Genomic DNA, 17,979 nt, shown 5'->3' on the forward strand with positions numbered 1-17,979 from the left:
GTTCCATTTTAGATTTTTAAACCCAGCAGCTTGTCAAAACATGGAGCTTCCCCAAGACGAGAGTCATCCATATAGATAGAAGATCCATCCATACAGAGAAGATGGTGAAATAAAAAAAAACAACAATAATAGAAAAAGAAAAAAGAGAGAACTAAAATTAGTTCTCAGGTCAGGATTGAAGAATAAAAACAAAATATCAGCAGAAAAAAAAACATGAGACAAGTATTGCTTAATTGGAAAAAAAACGAGCAAGAATCTATTGATAGGAAGACAAGACAAAAGATGGCAATGGAGCTATTCACTTAAAAAGTGGTGTGAATAGATAATATGTAAAAATGGGAGGTGAAAAAGGAATAATAGGTGTAGAATGACGTGCAAATGAATAAGAAAATAGTCTGAAAGTTTACATCTTTAAAGAAGAAGCTTATAAATATTGTATCAAAATTAGAAACATTGAAAGAGAGCAAACTAGTAAGGAATATAGAATTTAAGGCAATAATTTAAAAAAGGGAAAGAAAACTGAATTGAAAATGCATGGCCAATTAAGTAGTAATCAAAATCATCGGATAAGAAAATGATCTCGGTCATGGCTGTAAAAATGGAGGTTGGATAAGAAGTGTTGCACATAACCAAGTGTTCAGGATAAAGAATGCCAAATATGAAGTCCAGTATCACGACTATATGGGTAGAAGTAAGGCAAATTACATAACGTCGTCACTAGTTGTGGGAAATATACTAAAGACGAATAAATTAGACGGCAGGCCAATTTTGCGAGAAAGGCCCATTGAGGTATATGCAAGGAAAGATGTCAAAAATAGTAGGACCATGTCCCTAAAAGAAGTGGAAGAGGATGATTATATGTAATCATTGTGTGATATAAATAGCCATGTGACACTTGCCTCCCCACGAATGCAGAGTTAGACACAAAGGCGGTTTTGAATCTGGGGAAAATACAGCTCCCCAAAATGGGGCACTCTAGATAGTAACAACTTTTTAATTGCCCCAGTCATGAAGGAGTTCTCCGAGAACAGAAAATGTGAAGTGTATCCTCAGAACGATTACTACACTGTGATCTTGTCTCGAAGGATGTGATAATGTTATTAAAACAAGGAGACCAAGTGTTGTAAAAAAATACACCAGGCAATAATCACTGATATAGCAGTGCCAGCTGATATGAATATTGAAGGAAAAGAACAGGTGAAATCGAAAAGTACCAAGACTTGAAGAGGGAGGTAGAAAAAGCATTGTTATAATTGCAGAAGGTATGAGTTTCACTATTGAAATGGGAAATGTGACAAAAAGATTTGCCAAGTTGGTTGAGAAAAGTGGAATCCATTGCAATGTTAGAGTACTTCAGGAAACTGGCTTGTTGCGAATCGGCAGAATATTGCAGAAAGTAACGGAAGAATACAAAAAGGAGAGGTCGGTAGCCTATGGTAATTTGCTATGATTCGCCTTACAGTATAATGTCAGAAATACCAACAGTCAGACACAGAATGTGAAAAAAGAAATAATAATAATAATGGTCGTTGCCAGAAATATCTCCAGGTCAAAAAGCCGTTTCAATAACGCTAACTCACTCGCAAAAGTTATTGAAAGAATTAGATATTTCTAGACATATGTACATTTGACGTCAACCAGATTACAGAAGTCAACGTCGGTTATTTTAGCCATTAATCATTGATAATGGTCGTATGAGAACTCCTAGTAAGTAAGTAAAATTTAAAAGACCACGATATTTGTGATAAGTCGTTGTAACAGATGATGAAGGAGGAGGAGGAGGAGGAGAAGGAGGATTGTGTTTGTATTATAAAACATGAGCTACTATTTAATCTACATAATGAAGTTTGATCTTTTTTAAATTCCAAGATCGCTTGTATTTACACATCTTGACTAGATAAATGTGATATAATGAAATTAACGTCGAATTTCTTAAGTATGCATTTAAGAATCGAAATATATTTATATATGCATGCCCAGTCTATTGAACTGTATATGAGATATTTTATAGATTCCGAAATGTAAGAGTGAGCCTCATTTGCTTCTCACATCCTTGGAAAATTTGGTTAAGAGGCTGGTTAAGATCGGTAGTTGTTATAAAAAATGATGTTCACATCTATACAAGTTAACAAAAGACATCATTTTTATTCCAGCTTATGTTTGAAACCTAGGGGACGAAATTATGTCTAAAATCCCGAGACAATAGTGCGGTCGAACAATTTCTTTTTTATGGCGTAACATATTGACAATTTTCAAAGTAATTCAAAAACAAATATAATCGGTTGCCTTACAGTATTAGTAATAATGCTTTTTCACGAATTCCCTGGCATATTTATTGTAAAACTTTCCAAAGATACGCCCTAATAAAAGAAAATCGATATGCAGATAATGTACTTCCAAATATTGTACCCGTTAAGAAGCAAAACATCTACTTTGATACCTTTTCACATTCCATCTAAAGTTTTCTACAATTTTGCTGTTTTTAAATTTAAACTACTTTATTATTATAAACATGTATTATATTACTAGCCGAATATATCTATTCGTGAATAGATGAAACTTTCAAAATTTGCTTTTACAATAAGCTTTCAGATTGAAAATTGTAATTATATTACATTTCATTCGTCGCTCCCGTTCTTCTTCCGTTCTTCTTCTCCTCCTCATATTCGCTCTTTTTATTCTTTTTTGTCTTTTCTTCGTTAGTTTCTTTCTAACTACTATTATATCTTAATTTCCCTTGATCCCATTTACTGCTCATACTATTATCATCGTTTATTTCACTTCAATTCTGACCTATATACGGCATAATGGTGTTGACACACAGCTTCTCGTCAGATCACCGAAGTTAAGCAACGTTGAGCCTGGCTAATACCAGATGGTTGACCATTTGGGAATTCTAGGCGCTGTATGTGCACTCCCTTATCTCGAAGTTTGTTCCCAGTCGTTCTGTATATACACTGCACTTGCCACGGGTATTTAACAATGTCGACCCATGAGAGATGTGGTTGGAGAGTGCGCACCTCCTGCCACCAAGAATTTCACGCACAGGCACCCCTACATGGGTGTCCATAGTCTGCCAGAGACTGAAGGAGCCTTATATCTGAGTCACCTTCACTGGCTTCAACTTTTCTATTATTATATGTTTTTTCTACCTCATATTTCTATCTGTATTCTAGTATAGTTTTTATCTTTAATATCTTATTACGCTGCAATGCCTTTTATTCTTCCGGTCTCTCTATCGACTGTTCATCATCATCATCATCATCATCATCATCATCATCATCATTTTTCGTTCCCCCTCTTCATTCTGCTTCTTTTTCTTCTACATTTTTTCTTCCATTTCCTTCTATTTTTTCATCCTATTTTTCCTTTTCTACATCGAGTATTATTTTGTCTTATGCGCTTTCTCGCATTCTTGTTTTGTTGAATCATTCTCACATTCTCTTTGCCATTTTTTATTTACCTTTTATACGTCGTCGTCCATTTATTGTGATTTTCGTTTTATCACTTCTTTTTTTTTCACTTCATTATTTTCTTCTAACCTTTCTCCTCTCTTTTTTTCTTTTTATATACTTCCTCTTCCCTCTCTTACTGTCATTATTATATAACTTATTGTCCTTCTTCATATAATTCACTTCTTCATCCCTTGTATCCTTCTTTCTCGCATACTCACTATTTATTTATATTTTTATCGTTATTATTATTATTATTATTATTATTATTATTATTATTATTACGAACAGTACACCTAAACCGGCCTTGTCCAGCGGAAGCTTATCCCCACCACTTTCAAAAATGTAAACCACGTTTGTTGGTTGCCACTGCGGTCCTTGAACAATTATGGACACTGAAGGCCGTGGTCGAAATGAAATAATCTAGCTTTCACTGGTGATGAGTGCTGGGGCGATAACATGCGGGTACAGTTTGAATTAAAAAAAAAAAAAGCAATGGTTGCGATTGTGATGATGTTGCCCCTAGGAAGAAATATAGGTTTTTATTATAAAGACTAAATGTGTGTAAAATGACATAGCAAAGTTACATAAAATATTGGTTTATAGTCTAAGCATAATATTTTTATTTGGCATCTGTTATTTCGAAACTACGGTACTTTGGTGTAAAGGGGAATTTCTGCAATCAAAAGATTATACATAGAGATTTTTTTTTACATGGAGGTCACCACTTAACAAGGTCCGAAGGCCACTCAGGGATAAGGGTTATTGCGTGTACAGTAATCAATGAGATAGTATTATAGTAATCATTAGCATTGGAGATTTGATAGAGTGTCTTACTTAAGGGGGCGGTTTGTCAGGAATTTGTTTATGTTGGACTTGAAGACATCCAAGTTGTAGTCAGGTGGGAAACAGGCAAACGGAAGAGAGTTCTACAGTCGTGCACTTCTGAGAAAAAAGCTCTGCTCATGGAATCTACGTTTGGATTTAGGCAGAGATAAAGTGTGGGGAAAATTATTGACAGTAGTTTAAGCTAGACGGGTGCTTCTCGTGAAAGATTGGCGAGGGGGGGCGGGAGAAGAAGCTCAGCCGAGCACTTGCCATGGAAATAAAGATAAAACAAAGACAGACTCACAACGCCTCTTCTGTGGGAGAAAGGCTGCAGGGAAGAGAAAAGGGCATCCCCCACTGAGCTACAAAATCTATTTTGTACTCTGTCAAGGCAGGATAGGCTATTTTAGCAGCTCCAGCCCAGATGTGGCAGCAGTTCTCCATCCTTGGGCGTACTTGGCGTTTATACAGATAGAGAATTGCATCAGTAGTGAGATATCTTCTTGAGCGTTAGAAAGACCCCACCAGTTTCCCAGCGTCCTTGGCAACAGACCTGATGTACGTGTTCCATTTCAGATCAGGAGTAAAAGTCAAACCCAGAAGCTTGTCAAAACATGGATCCCCCCAAGACGAAAGCCAGCCATTTCAATTGATGCCAGGTGGGGGTCAGAGCGTTGATGATGTAAAGAAAGGAGCTTGGTTTTGGATCCATTAAACGTGACTAGTTACCTCTTCCCCCACTGTACCACGCGCTCAAGGTCAAAGGAGAGAAAATTGGAGAGAACTTTGTCATTTACGACCTTTGGTGTGTTGCCGTAGATGGTCGTGTCATCAACATATATATCAACGAATGATTGAAGCATGTGTTTTGGGAGATCATTAATGTAGATCAGGAAGAGAATTGGGCCCAGGATGGACCCCTGAGGGACTCCATCATTAATACTGTGGACCTCTGATTTCTGCCCATCAACCACTACTCTTATGAACCTATCTAAGAGAAATGATGTAATGATTGAGAAAACATTTCCAGTCATACCGTAGCTGGAAATCTTGTGAAGTAGGCCTTTATGCCATACCTTATCGAAGGCCTTTGATATGTCAAGAGCAATTGCCCTGAAAAGCCTTTGTCAAGAGATTCACTAATCCTATGAGATATAACCGTTAGCACACCTCCTGTAGATCTTGCGGGGCGGAAACCACGTTGCATGTCACTATGAAGGTTTTTCTTCTCTGCTGAGGCGGTTGACTCTCCTTTATGTAATATGGATTCCAAAAACTTACTCATTACACATAGGAGACTTATTTGTCTGTACTGAGAGGGAAATGACTTCTCACCTGAATGCTTAAATACAAGGCAAGCTTATTAGGGCCATTCACACAAACCTCCATCAAAGATTGTTCTCCGAGAAAAACTTGTTTTATTCCCTGGAGTCTATGTAACAACAAGAATCCCCAAATGTCCAGTACTTTCCACCTGTTTGGAAAAATTTTGCAAAATAAGTTGCGTTATCGCAGCAGCCGATTACCATTGATTTCTCGTTGGCGGCGCCCATCGTTCTTCAATGTAATTTGGGTGGCAATAACCCCAAGATACAGTTCGCTTCGCACATCTTCAGCTGATTTCTGGCTAGTGCTTTCTCTCCTTTATATCCCCTCCTTCTTGGCCCTCATTATTTGGTCTAATGCCTGTTTCTGTTACACTCACAAGAGGAAAAAAACTGGGGGCGTTTTTTTTTTCATTTATACCGTTTTTTTCGTGTTCGTGTAATGTTACTTTGTTTTTTGCATATATAGCATTTCTGTATCCAGTTTGTGTGTAGTTTATGTGTGGTGTTAGAGTTCACATACAGTGCCGGCAAAAAGAAAGTCTGCACTTGTAGTTTTTTTTTCAAAAACTGTTTACTAAGCAATATTTAATGTAACTGTTTAAACAACCAATACCTCATTTGATTCACCTTTTATTCCTCTATTATTTAACCTGTTCATATTTGACTTTTAATATAAATATTCTAGTATTCACGTCAATTAAAAAAAAATAACTTCAAATTGAGTAGGCAAAAAGTAATTTCGCAGCAACAAATTCGCTTAAATCCAGCTTCAATAATTTTAAAATCAGTTTAATTAGTTTAAAATATCCGCCAATAGGCAACAAAGCATCTCTAATCGTAATTGTTGTTGTTCCAGGTTATACAACGTAACATTTAGTCCATGTGCCACGACTTTCTCTTAGTGATCGTCAGGAGCTCATTAATATCCACATTTCTGGTTTATCCAATCGGGAAGTCGGCCGCAGATTTACATGTGATGAGAAAATGGTAAGAAAGACCGTGCAAAATCACCAAAATACCGGCAGTGTTCGTGATGTCACTCAATCTGCTCGTACTTGTAGACAATTCTATCAAGATCTGCAGTCTAAGAAGCAGATTTCAAATGGCTCCAACAACAGTAAATCTTGTTAAAAAGTGCGCTCTTTCTACTGTCAAGAAACATTATAGGAATTTAATTTGCGAGTATATGTTGCAAGACGAAGCCAATGATTTTTGTAAAGAACAGAAAGCGCCGTCTGAACTTCGTCAGATTCAATGAAGAGCATGACTCTTCATATTGATGCAAAAGTGCTTTTTAGCGACGGAAGCAAGTTCAATAGGCTAGGCACTGATGCTAGGAATTACGTCCGTCGGAGCAAAGACGAAGAATTTTATCCTAGGTGCGCAGTTACAATGCTGCAACGTGGTGGGGGTTCAGTTTTGGTGTGGGGTATTATTATTACCAATGGTCCAGGGCCTATAGCTCGCTTGCAAAGTCGAATTAATTGGACCAAGTTCATTAATATGTTGACTGAACATTTTCTACCCTACTTCCCTCGGAATTTGGATGATAATCCCATCTTCATGCCAGACAATTCCCTCATTTACACAGATTGCAATCTAAAGAGGTTCCTGGAAGAGCATTATATTCCGGGTTTGGATTGGCCTGCATAATGTCAGGACCTCAATCCTATTGAAAACGTATGGCATCATATCAAGCAACAGCTACACAATGATAAAATTTTAAATATGGAAGAACTTTGGACAAAATTAAAGAAAAGTGGGATGCCGTTTCCCCGAAGTATTGCTGCAGTCTAATTCAAGGAATTCCAAAAAAAGTGCAGCTACTGAATATTAACTAGTTCATTGTGTCCCTGTTGTATTTGCGTTGCATTAATGTCCTCGAGTTACATTTAAATGACAATTTCCATTGTGCAGACTTTCTTTTTGCCTCCTCAATTTGAAGTTATTTTTTTAATTGACATGAAAACTAGAATATTCCAATTTAAAGTAAATTATGGATAGGTAAAATTATAGAAGAATAAAAGTCCAATCAAATGACGTATAGTTTGTTTAAACAGTTACATTAAATTAAGCCTAAATTTGCAGTTTTTGAAAAAAATACAAGTGCGGACTTTCTTTTTGCCGCCTATGTACCAGGCCTTTCCTTAATATTTTTGCAGTTTTGATTATTGAAATTCGTTGTATTTTCTTAGTCATCCCTCTGATTCTAATCTCTCCCATTCTTTTTTTAAAAGTTTTTCGTTATCATTCCGTTATCATTTTCGTTATCGATCTGGAAAACGAAGAAAGTAAAAATAAGACTATTAATAGTAGGGGCTACTATTAATAGTCTTATTTTTACTTTCTTCGTTTTCCAGATCGCTTTGAGCTCTCTGACCAGTTTCGTGTATTTGCCCCGCTTCTCATTCTCGTTGATATTCATTCTGTAGTTAGTTGGAATGGAAAGATATACAATCTAGCCGGCCTTTGTCTTCTTGTTAACTATTATGACATCAGCTCCTCTTACTTGTTTATCCGTTTGTATATCCATGCCCCATAGGATCTTGTGATTTTCATTTTTCATTACTGCTGCCGGTATTATTATTATTATTATTATTATTATTATTATTATTATTATTATTATTATTCTTTCTAATTTTTATTATCTCTCTCATTTTTACTATCTAATATGTATTCTCTTCCTCAATATTCTTCTGTTTTTTCGTCTCCCATTCATTCCATTTTTCCACTTTTATTTGCTGTTATTTTATTGTCATTGTTTTTGTTAACCTTCGACTTTCTCTTATTGTTTGTTCTTCTTTATCTCACTCCCTGTAGCGTAAGCTATACCCATACCCTTGTAGAAAATCATTATATTCTTTTGTAAAACCACCTTCTATTTCCGCAGGGAGATTCTTTCAAATATGGGAAAATATGAGAATCTAATCTTCAATCAGATTTGATCAAATCTCATCCTCCTTCTAGAGCGATTACAACGCGTTTATTTTTTAGATGAAATCTCCAGTTCCTCTATTCAGACCGAATCTCAAGTTGCGACAGGTGCAAGAACGCCCAGATCAAATTAGATAATCAATAGCTGAAAGATTTTGACCATATCTGGGTCTGCTGCACGTCCATTTCGTCACAGCTTAAGACCAGATCTGCTGGATTAATTAAACTAATAAACTATTAACATATCATGGCGATCACATAAACTGGATAACTGATAGTGTTTAATGTGTATTTTTAATCACTGCGTCTTATAAGGTAACCGATAGCGGAGAAAAACGATGTGGGCTCTTTTCATTGTACAGCTTTATATCGACGGTATGTTACGGAAATTAGAACATGATAGACATAAATTAATGCAATTTTAAATTTAGGGGACAAAAAACGGATCGAACTAAGATCTGATGCGTTTACAAAACTGTATAGATGCATGTATAACAAAGTGTATCCATTTTATTTGCTCGAAATGTATTGATTCATGTATAATTAATACACCCATCCCATTTTATTTGCTCGAAATGTATTGATGCATGTATAATAAATACACCCATCCTATTTTATTTGCTCGAAATGTATTGATGCATGTATAATTAATACACCCATCCCATTTTATTTGCTCGAAATGTATTGATGCCTGTATAATAAATACACCCATCCTATTTTATTTGCTAGAAATGTATTGATGCATGTGTAATAAATACACCCATCCTATTTTATTTGCTCGAAATGTATTGATGCATGTATAAAAAATACACCCATGCTATTTCATTTGCTAGAAATGTATTGATGCATATATAATAAATACACCCTTCCCATTTTATTTGCTCGAAATGTATTGATGCATGTATAATTAATACACCCATCCCATTTTATTTGCTCGAAATGTATTGATGCATGTATAATTAATACACCCATCCCATTTTATTTGCTCGAAATGTATTGATGCATGTATAATAAATACACCCATCCTATTTTATTTGCTCGAAATGTATTGATGCATGTATAATAAATACACCCATCCTATTTTATTTGTTAATATTCAGTTTAAACAAAGCCCATGTTGTTGAAAGTTAAGGGGCTGCTCTGAATTAAGGACCATGCCTACAAAAACTCTACAATTAGGGAGTTTAGCTGCAAAATATGTGTTGACATTATATTTAATGTTTTGCGTGATAGTAGAGTCGCGGAACCAGAATAGATGTAAGGAATTTCAAAGACCAATTATTCAGGAGATGAACCTTAAAAGTAGAACGCTCTTCGACATCGAAGATCACTACAGTAACGGGGTGGGATTTTGCTGGTTTGTCGAATGTGTCGTAAAAATTTGCGCCGAAAGTGCACCACTGTTACGAGTTTGTTAGAGCACATACCATCAAAAACACTTGTAAAACTATTGCAAGGGTGCTAAATTGTAGCGATGGGGCAGCGTTTGAAGCTTGATTGACAGTGCGAAGCCTATTAGATTGAATTTGTTTCTTTCACCGGCGGTGTATAGGAAAAAATAGTGGCTCATGTACTAACTCATATTTGGGAACAATGTTCAATGCATTGATGAATGGCAACTGGTCAGATGTATAAAATACTGTTTGGTATGAGTATTGTTCGCAGCAGTCATAGCCATATCTTCTATGAATTCATATAATTTATATATTCTCTATATGTGAGTTCGATAAATTTGAATGATGCACTGCAAACTGGAGTCTGTCTATTCATGGCTATCGGTAACTGGCAAAATTGTTTTAGTTGTAGAAAGAAAAAAGGCTTAATCATAATAACATTAAACGTGTCTTCAGATATCGCCTTAGCGGGGTATACATCTGTTTTTTTTTTGTTTTTTTTTCGTGCATGTCTGGTATGTAATATATTGGCATTAGCAACCTATCGTTGCATTACGTTATGCAATATTTCAGCTATATAACATATACCAAGGCTCAGTATATATAATAGCGAGTTATTTTTAGGATGCTTCTAAAAATAATGCGCGTCTATTTAATTTGAACATGTAAGCATATAATTACATATATCATAATCAAACCGAAATATGGAAGAAAAACGATGCAAACAATTATAATATAGAATTACATGCACACAATGCTGTACAGAAATTAATCAATATTAAAGTATTGACATGTCACATATTTTAAATCAGATTTTTTAAAGAATCAGTTTACTCAAAATCATGCGATGCATGTAATTTAGTAATGTCAAAAAGCAGTATAAATATTATTTTTTAAAGTATTATAATTAATTTGAATAAATTAATTTATTTAAGCACAGGAAATTCTTTAAATTTCTTATTACTTTGAAAAAATAATTTCATAATAATTTTTAGTACTAAACGCTACAATACCCGTAACTACATTTCCAAGAAACGCATTTTATTAGTTAATATATTCACGCTTATGGGTTACAAATTTATAGAAGTACTAGCATTTTAGCCCGGCGTTGCCCGTGTGTTTGGAGGTGTATGCTGAGCAAAAAAAAAGGTCAATTTTTTAAACTTTGACCCCTATTATGTCGTCTTAAGATTTATTGTTTGGGTTCAAATCAAGTTATTAAGTTAGATCCATGTCCAAGGAATCTATATCCCAAATTTCAAGAGTTTAGACCCAAAATTGTCGGAGGAGTTTGGTAGAGTTCTCAAAGGTTAAATCGTTGAATTTGTACCCCTAAATCGCCAATTTTCTGGCCGAAAATCGATTACATAGATTTTCCCAAATCTCAGTACCCTGTATATCAAATTTCGAGTCTGTAGAGTTAAAATTGACAGAGATATTGCGTAGGGAAATGTACAGATACAGAACCAAACACAGGCAGACACTTTCACTTTTATAGATATATAGATATTTAGCGAACACTACTGATCTCTTATCTCGTTCCATCAAAAAAATTAAAAACAAAAACACGTTGATTTACGCATAAATTAGTCTTAAACATAACAAATCACCAACTCATTTTTTTTATGTTCTGTGATTCGGATATTGTATTGTTATCACGTAGTCACCAAAAGCGTGAAATCAAAATAAAAATATTTACTTGACTGTTACGTTTTACAACAACCAAAATCCTGGAACTTAGTTAAAATTTCAAAAAAATAAAGAGAGGTCAGTTTATGTGTTACCTTTTTTGGAACGTATTTTTATATATCCGTTTACGGCGTCTAGTAAAAAAAAATAAATTGACTACATAAAATGTGTATTACTTGTATTTCTTCATTTGAGTAAAGAGTTATGCTTACTTGCTTTCATGTATAATAATGTTGCGTTTTGACCCATTGCCATTCTATTTATTTTCCTGACGTCTGAAAAGGCTTGTTTCTAGGCTACCAGAATATAAACAAAACGCATCCACATGCATTCGTTACTTTACAAATGATCTCATTCCATGTTCCATGACATATATGTGTGTGTGTGTGTGTGCGCGTGCGTGTGTGTGTATAGTGTATATATATATATATATATATATATATATATATATATATATATATATATATATATATATTGATAAAATGAGAAGCACATAAATGTCAGTTGGAGCCTTTTTATATCTGAGAGAAGCGATGTCATTGGTTATAGAGACATAAATCTGTGTCGGAAATAACAATGAATCTGTTTGCGCAGTTTTAGAAGAAGACAGGTGTATATAAAAATGACTAAAACATAAACGCCATGAATTTTAGCTTGACGGATTTTTATGGAGATAGAATGCAAAATAAAAAAAATAGGAGGCACTACTTTTTGAATGTCCACACAAGTTTGTAATTCAATTTCTTCTATAAACTGTAGACCGAGTTATCTCTGGAAAACTTGTTTCTTCTTCAAATTAATCACCCGCCATACATAATCACATGATTAAAAAATGTTCTGTTTACTGCATTTCTCTGAGGCAATCTTAATTTGAGAATACAAATGATCATGAATTTGCCATTTAGTTCTAGCATGACATTATATTCTATGAAGCAAACAATGTTTTTTTTTTTTCAAATAACATTATCAATATCAGGATCATCGAACAACTCCAGACAAATCATTAACAACGAACAATGACTGTAAATGAATATAGATTTTCTATCTTAGCATGACAATAGGTAAGGAAAACGCGTTTGTTGGCCAAAGTTATTTTTTTATTTAACTTCATCGTTGTGAATCTCAGTTTCAACATTCAGTAATGTAACTCTATATTTGGGCTTACACACGAACACACAGATCTATTATTATTTAAATTTTCTTTTAGCAATCTGTCTCTCATTTTCTCTAATTACACCCCCCCACACACACATATGCATATATGTGTGTGTGTGTGCGTGCGTGTGTGTGTATATAAATATGTGTGTTAGTATTAGTGATGTATTTGCTCTCCGCTAATCTCGATAGTGTGTTCAGTTATCCTGGATTTTCCTGCCTTGAACCAAACTACACCAACTGAACCAATTACGCACCCTTACTTCATACTTACACGCACAGCAACCCTTACAAGGGTATCCATTTTCGAGACTGAACGGAGACAATTATCTCTCTCTCTCTCTCTCTCTCTCTCTCTATATATATATATATATATATATATATGTGTGTGTGTGTGTGTGTTTGTGTGTATTTAATAATTGCTTCTCTTGTTCGGTTTTAAACCTTTTATATATTGATATATTTCACATTGTTAAAGATATATTCTATATGGCCTTACATGTGTATATATATATATAGATATATATATATGTGTGTGTGTGTGTGTGTACATTATAGTAATAACACCAATAATTATTCGAGTAAACCAAATATAAAAACGAAATAAAGTTTATTCCCGGCATAATATAAAAAAAAAAAAAAATAACACTAATCGCAATTATGTCAACATTGATCGTGCTTATTTATTTTTAATTTGGATGTTTCATATTAAGTCATTGTTTTTGAATTGAATTGATAAATTATATCACACTGAATAAAAATTTAAATAAGAGAAGGGAGACTAATTATGAACCTAGAAACATAAAATGCATTTATTCATCACGAACCATTTTATTTGGATTCAAATCATATATATTATCTCGTTATTTTTCTCCTTTCCTCCCTTATTGTTTTATTGTTTTCATCTTCACTCAAAAAACACTACTTAACAAGAGATCGAATGTTTCTTATCTTACTAGGTGATATAAACAGTATTGTATTTCCGCAAGTTCTTTTGCAAATAATCCCTTTTTCAACGAAGATCATCAAAGTATAAACTATCAAACACCAGGTTAGACGTTACATTCTTGTTTTCGTTACTGGCTTACATATGGTTTTGCCAAACTATTTTTTTAACCGAGATCATCTAAGTATCAAGTTCCATTGCAAATAATCCCTTTTACAACTAAAATCATCTAAGTATCAAGTTCTATTGCAAATAATCCCTTTTTCTACGAAAATAATTTAAGTATAAAGTATCAAACACTAGATTAGCCGTTACGTTCTTGTTTTTGTTACTGCCTGACATATGATTTTGCCAAATTATTTTGAGATGTCTAATAAAGTCATGTAAACTCGTAAGAGCCTCATAAATAGCGGTTTATATGAACCTTGACAAATAACAGGAGTTATAATCTTTAAATGAAATGAATTTCAATATAATTATTATAAAGTTTATGATTTTAAATTTGCGTAATAAATTTTGACAGCTATTCTCAGCAAACATAGTAGTGAAATCGACAATCGGACATTGTCTGAAATTTAACTATCATCATTGGAATATTTTATGGCATAGTAAAATTTTGGTTTCCTAGGTGTGTGGAAATTAATATTTTTTTCACATAAATAAAAGAATCGACTTTACGTGTATGAATTATGAAACAAAAGTTAAATAAAAAAAATAACAAAACAGATGACATTTATTTTTAATTCTCATCGGCAACACACGACTCAAAGATTTTTTTCAATATTATTCTGTTCTCTTTCGTCAATGTTTGAGGCATTGCTTTTGTTTATTAATGAAGAATTCTATGCAAGTATTGTTTATTTTATAAAAATTACTTTATTCTTACCTTCATCTCGGGATGCTTTCGATATTTTACAAATGCAGCTGATTGTCCTGTTTCTGTTTCACACTACTGATAAATATTTCTATGCAAATAAAAAGCATATACATATACAGGGTGTCCCAATAAAATGTATACACTCTTTAAACGACCATAAAACCAACATTATTATAAGAAAGACAAATTTCATACATAAAAATACTGTGAACAAATATAGAAACCAGCTAATTATCGAAAGTGTTCAGATTGTTGGCCATTGCGGTTCATGAACGGCTGACAACCCTCACTGATTGAACGGAAAACGTTCCTAATCCGTTCAATTGGTACATTGACACATTTTCTGTCAAATTGCTTTCAGTGCATTCAGTGTAGCTCCTTTTGTGGCATGAACCCTGTGTTTAACATGCTCCCCACCCGCGTCCCCCCAAAAAGAGAAAAATTCAGGGGGTTGTTTAAAATCCTGTGAGCGTGGACAGTACTCAATACTTCCTCTTCGTTCTATCTGTTTCGCAGGTGACTATCAAGATATATTCTTACGTCATGATGATAGTGGGGAAGTTCTCCATCCTGCTGGAAGTGCCATTCTTTATTCCTAAACATCTTTTGGGAACGTGGTATAACGTATTCATGTAGCAAGTTGAGATAATTTAAAGAGTGTATACATTTTATTGAGATACCCTATATATATATATATATATATATATATATATATATTTATATATATATATAAATATATATATATATAACTACTAAATTTACTCACATAAAATTAATATACGAAAATATAGATTTATGCGTAAACTTTAAGTATTTACTTCAAAAGTTCTCAATACGTAGGTAGAGCTAGTTAGTAATTTATAAAATATATATGGCGATTAAACTACACTGAATATTCCGCGTTTCATCCACTCTAGGACTCTTCAGGCTTATGCGCTGAATTATATATTATTATTTTTATAAAAAACGATAAACAACCACATAATTCGCGCATAAGCCTGAAGAGTCCTAAAGTGGATGAAACGCGGAATATTCAGTGTAGCTTAATCGCCATATATATTTTATAAATTACTATATATATATATATATATATATATATATATAGAGAGAGAGAGAGAGAGAGAGAGAGAGAAAGAGAGATACATATATAAGTTACAAATATTAGGAGCGTATAATACATACGAATACCTGGATATTAAAATATATAACCGATTAATACCTGAATATTTACTGCCTTGGTTTATTTAGAATTGTTGATAAATATTAGATCAGGTATTAAAGAAAATGGCCGCCAGCCAATACCAAGCCTACATGTTAAGTTTTATTTTATTTTTATTTGTTGTGATGTTCTGTTTTGAATTGAATGAGTCTATTTGGAGTTTTTATTTAGGTAACATATTTTAATTTCATACAATGTATGTGTAGAGGTAGGTGAATGCACATTATTGTTGAAATGATAGCAATTATTTGCTTAAACGTAATTAACAATGTGATAACAGTGGCGAAATTTTTTAATAACCAACTTACTTTATTCCACAAAAACAATTGCACTGAAAGATGCCTTTCGTTTTACTCACGTTTACCCCTATCAAGGAATATTGCCACTTGGGGCTACTATTTTGGACCATGCCTAGTAAAGGTAAACAAGATGTTCGTTCACGTTAAATTTAAGTTTTTGCATATCAGTACAGTCACGGAAGCAGGTATCTGGAATGGAATTCCAAAGTTTAGCTGGTTGAGGAAAGAAGCTATTAGCGTAAAAACTTTCTGGTATTGAACCTTGTCACAAGGGATAAATTGTTTAAGAAATAACTCGTTCTAAGTGACGGTCTTCTACAGATTGAATCTTTAGATTACGCTGTCCTCAGAATATAATTAATGCGATGATAGTTGACGCAATGATGTGGATTAGTTAAAGTGTTTTTTTTTTTTTTTATAACCCGATTTGCGAGTTCTAAATAATTATTTCCGTATTCAGCAAGAGGTCCTTGAAAAATAGTATAAGACTACATTCGACCATGTATTTCTAAGAATGCGTGTCAATAGTAGAACAAGAATCCCAATATAATTTTCATGCAAATTATCAATTTCCAAGCTAACACGCAGAAGCATAACACAATTAGTCATCTTCTCTTTTGTATAATCAGTTTAGTAGGATTTTATTTTATTAATCTATATAGTATTAATCATCAAATTTAGAACGTGTGTCTGTCTTTATTCAGGTGTTTAAATTTATTTTGGAGATTGTTTAACATATGACTTTCACAGTAAGGACAACATGCAGTGTATTCACATAATAAATTAATGTGATGTAAGAGAAATATCAAGATTCGACTCAGCGCACCGACACGACAACAACGCCACATAACCAAATCTCAACATTTCATAATAAGAATTGTATTTCGATGTTAAATAGAGTCTACAATATTTTACCCCAAAAGAACATCAAACTACTAGACACTAGTAATGGTATAATCAAGCTCTATTTTACGACAATATTTTATTACTATGAAATGATCAAACCAACTTCAGGATCATGGCTATTGATTTCTATTGATTGAGTCCTTTGTAATGCATCGACCTGACAACTCTGTTGACCATTTATATCAATTTCAAATATCCTATGGGCATCACTTTGCGCAGGGCATGTAATTGGCACGTGCTTCGACAGGGTAAAAGGCAATACAACCCCTTTGATTTATAGATGAATAAAAACAGTGGTTCGTTTCTTGTGAGGAAAGCTTAGCTTAGATAAATTTCTTTGGGGCTCTTGATTATAATAATGCGTAACAACAAAATCCGATAGTATGGCTCCATGTCGTCGCTCCGAGGCAGATATTCTTAGTCCATTTCTCAGGTGGAATCAACACTGATCAGAATATTTAACACTGAAACCAGGAATTGTTCAAAGCGTCTATCCTTTAAAGTTGAGCTATTCTAGTTAAATAATATGAAGGATCTAGCAATTTTAGAAGAACTCTGTAATATTAAAGTTCGAAATATGTTCATATGTCTACGATATGTAAGTTTCTTAATTTATCATTAGGTAAAATTATAGGCAGTTAATTGCAGTAGTGTTATATATATATATATATATATATACATATATATATGTGTATGTGTGTATGTATAAACTGAATCTCAACCTATATACTAAATGAATGATGAGTATACAGATAGAAACAATGGATTAATATAAACACACACATACATAGCTGTTATCCGTTTTTTAAGAAATTAAATCGTATAAGAGGTGAAGTAAGCAAGGCCGGACGGTCCGTAGAGTTTTACACTTTATAAATACACACACAAATACTCACATAGCTACACACAAATATATAATTATACACACATTTGTGCGTATAATGCTTGTGTA

General features: G+C 33.6%; 1 protein-coding gene across 11 annotated transcripts in view; it reads left to right on the forward strand.

Annotated features, from left to right (window-relative positions):
* LOC145241378 (G-protein coupled receptor dmsr-1-like) overlaps positions 1 to 17,979 on the forward strand; it is a 921,194-nt gene that overhangs the window by 447,633 nt on the left and 455,582 nt on the right. The gene's annotated exons all lie outside the window — the stretch shown is intronic.

Source organism: Euprymna scolopes, chromosome 20 (genome assembly GCF_053919585.1).
Source record: "Euprymna scolopes isolate OS-2025 chromosome 20, ASM5391958v1, whole genome shotgun sequence".
Lineage (NCBI taxonomy): Eukaryota > Metazoa > Mollusca > Cephalopoda > Sepiida > Sepiolidae > Euprymna > Euprymna scolopes.